The 3,890-nt window shown below is 42.1% G+C and overlaps 1 non-coding gene across 1 annotated transcript; it reads left to right on the forward strand.

Moving 5' to 3' along the window:
• The first annotated feature begins 2,183 nt into the window (after positions 1-2,183).
• On the forward strand, positions 2,184-2,265 carry Trnas-aga (transfer RNA serine (anticodon AGA)). Its single transcript has one exon. It is a non-coding gene; the product is annotated as a tRNA-Ser (tRNA).
• The last annotated feature ends 1,625 nt before the right edge of the window (positions 2,266-3,890 follow it).

Raw genomic sequence — 3,890 nt, forward strand, 5'->3', positions numbered from 1 at the left:
TATAATTAGCGATGAAGTTAGAAGGGCCTTGAATGATATGAACAGGGGAAAAGCTGCTGGAGAAAATGGAATAACAGTAGATTTATTCAAAGATAGAGGACATATCATGCTTGAAAAGCTTGCGGCCCTTTATATGCATGCCTCACAACTTCAAGTGTACCAGAGAGCTGGAAGAACGCCAACATTATACTTATCCATAAGAAGGGAGACGTTAAAGAATTGAAGAATCACAGACCCATTAGCTTGCTTTCTGTATTGCATAAAATATTCACCAAGATAATTTCCAATAGAATCAGGGCAACACTTGACTTCAGCCAACCAACTTCAGCCAACCAGGCTGGCTTCAGGAAGGCATATTCTACGATGGATCATACCCATGTCATCAATCAGGTAATCGAGAAATCTGCGGAGTACAATCAACCTCTCTATATGGCTTTCATAGATTATGAAAAGGCATTTGATTCAGTAGAGATACCAGCAGTCATAGAGGCATTGCGTAATCAAGGAGTACAGGAGGCATACGTGAGTATCTTAGCAAATATCTACAAGGATTTCACAGCTACATTGGTTCTCCACAAGAAAAGTAGAAAGTTACCTATCAAGAAAGGCAAGGAGACACAATCACTCCAATGCTATTCACTGCATGCTTCGAAGAAGTATTCAAGCTCTTAGACTGGGAAGGCTTAGGAGTGAGGATCAATGGCGAATATCTCAGCAACCTTCGGTTTGCAGATGACATTGTCCTACTCAGCAACAATGGAGACGAATTACAACAAATGATTGAGGACCTTAATCGAGGAAGTGTAAGAGAGGGGTTGAAGAATAATATGCAGAATACAAAGATAATGTTCAATAGCCTGGCAAGGGAACGAGAATTCAGGATCGCCAGTCAGCCTCTAGAGTCTGTAAAGTAGTGCGTTTATCTAGGTCAATTACTCACAGTGGACCCTGATCATGAGAAAGAAATTGATGAAGAATAAAATTAGGCTGGAGTGCATACGGCAGGCATTACCAAATCCTGACTGGGAGATTACCACTGTCGTTGAAAGAAAGGAGTACAATCATTGCATTCTACCGGTGCTAACATATGGGTCACAAGTTGGAGGTTAACAAAGAAGCTCGAGAACAAGTTAAGGACCGCACAAAGAGCGATGGAACGAAAAATGTTTGGCTTAACGTTATGAGAAAGGAAGAGAGCGGTGTGGATCAGAGAACAAACAAGGATAGCCGATATTCTAGTTGACACTAAGCGGAAAAAATGGAGCTGGGTAGGCCATGTAATGCGTAGGTTGGATAACCGGTGGACCATTACAGTTACAGAATGGATACCAAGAGAAGGGAAGCGCAGTCGAGGACGGCAGAAAACTAGGAGGAGTGATGAAGTTAGGAAATTCGCAGGAGCAAGTTGGAATCAGCTAGCGCAAGACAGGGGTAATTGGAGATCGCAGGGAGGGGCCTTCGTCCTGCAGTGGACATAAATATAGGCTGATGATGATGACTTTGAGCCCGAGGGCAGTTACTGGAATGGAAGATACGAACACGTACAGTGGATATAGTATAAAAAACTAAAAGAACAACACAGACTTTTTAGCAGAGAAACAAATCAGTTTAAAATGCAAGCACTGTGCGAACCCACAAACAAAAAATAAATAAACAAAATAAACCGCTACACTTATGGAAAAGCTCAGATGGGCGGTAAGAGGAATTTTGTGTACACGTTGCAAAAATTTAACACGTGAGGGTGATATAAGTTTGTTAATTACCGATAAATGTGCTAATTAAAGTTCTAAGGACTCACTATAGTGGACATGCTGTAATTGCGATATTGACGGCGAAGAGTAGTGAAGTCACGTCTGCTTAGCATAAATCATATGACTAGTACCACTTTCGTGGTATGAGAGGTTCAAATGTGCTACCAAATGCATTGGCGTTCTAGTTAGCAATTTTCCAAACGCGTGCCTTAGACAATTCGGAACGATGATCTTAACTGAAACCCAAAGGCCTAATGTCGCATATATTGGGGACGGATACCTCGAAAGTGGCGCTAGTCTTAGGGTTTTTGCTAGAATGTTAGGAGTAAAATCTTGGTCACACGTGTCACATGACACACAAGAACAAGATGATGATATTAGAAGCGCATTTGTGCTGAACAGAGACAACAATAGAGCAGGAGGCGAACAGCGGCAGTCGTGGCCGAGCGGTTAAGGCGATGGACTAGAAATCTATTGGGGTCTCCCCGCACAGGTTCGAATCCTGTCGGCTGCGTGTGATCACTTTTTCCTGCAAAATGTTCTTTTATTTTTTTTTTCTAAGTGTTCTACTCCAGCGGTTGCTGCGTATGGCGTGACTGTGCGCGGCCACGCGAGCGCCATCTTGAAAGCGATCTGCGGTGGCTACAGAGTCTCGGCGCGCCGAGGGCTGATGTCTTCGTGTGCGATGTGTTCTTGCCGCTTAGTTGACGTTGAATCGAGAGGCAGCACGAAGGGCAATTCACTGGCTGCTGTTGCCGTTCTTCCTCACACCAGCGTTTGACAGCGAGTGTCCGCGGTCATCCAGTGAGATGTGTTCATGTTTGCATGTGCGCGCGTGTCGTCATGCTTGTTAACTTAGTAAGCGAATGTTTACAAGTTTATACAGCTGATTAAACTACTATCCTTCGTTCATATAGTTGTCTAATAATTTGTTATCGCAATCGATGCTTCGTCTCGCGGGCGATACTGCGACCTTTTTGGCACATCCCTAACAATAAGTGTGCTAATCGTGAGTATAGTCTCTAAAAAACGTTATATTTTTTGTCACCAAACTTGTTTTCTGCATTCAAAGGGCCTTTTTTCAAAGCAACTCCAGACAAGGAGAGAGAGAAATAGATCGAATGGCAGAGAGGTTAACGAGCTTGGCTATCTTGCACTGTAAGAGAGAATAAAAAACCGCAGTCTTTAGAGACGTTTTTTTTTTATTTAATAGAAAAATGCGAACATCACGTCTAGGCTTCTAGATACATTTATAGTCACTCATGTAATCCTCAAAAGGGTGCCCCATTCCAGCGAGAAAACATTTGAGAGAACTCCAGTGCCACCTGAAGAACAATTTCAAACAACACTGAAGTGAGCACAGTGCGTCCTTGGTAGAGGGTTAGACAGGTATATTAATCTGCATGTCTCTCCATAAAGCCTAAGCAGAAAAGGAGCCACACATAGCAAAAACTCCCATATTTTTCAGCACTCAGTCAATCAAGCTTACTTATAACTTCTTCGATACATAATTATGTCCCTATCAACAGTGTTACCTTCGTCGTGACATAGTTGCGGCTGCTATGAAAGAAGTTCATCAGTAGAGGCCGGATCTTTAGTCATTAAAAAAGCGCGTTGTAGGCGCCAAAAATAGGCAGGCAAAACAACGTTTTAGGCCTCCAACGTCGTAAATATAGGCACAATAGATTGTTACATAAATGCAAATAATTTCAAACGAAGACGTGCGCGGCCTATATCTACGATAATAAAACAAGAAATGTTATTCTCTATGGTGGCACATAGGCTCCAACAGTTGAACATAGCCGTTCAATTGACCCATAAAACTGCTGGACTAGTGACGATCAATTGGCTTCATTCAATAAGCACACTGCTCATATTCATCTTGAATGGCCACTGTACTCGAGCGTCGCATATAGTGAAACAGGCATGAAAAAGAATACTTGAAAGCTGGGAATACTGATTAAAAAACCGATACTGTATATCTGCCTGACGCAATTAAATTAAGACAACAAAAACAGACAAATAACAAATGCAAGAGAGACTACCATTTATTAAGAAATTAACATGTTCTTACATGAGGACTGTTAGGTACAACTCTTCGCAATTTTCTCATGTACAATGACATTATCCGATTAGTAC

This window comes from Dermacentor silvarum, chromosome 1 (genome assembly GCF_013339745.2).
Source record: "Dermacentor silvarum isolate Dsil-2018 chromosome 1, BIME_Dsil_1.4, whole genome shotgun sequence".
Classification (NCBI taxonomy): domain Eukaryota; kingdom Metazoa; phylum Arthropoda; class Arachnida; order Ixodida; family Ixodidae; genus Dermacentor; species Dermacentor silvarum.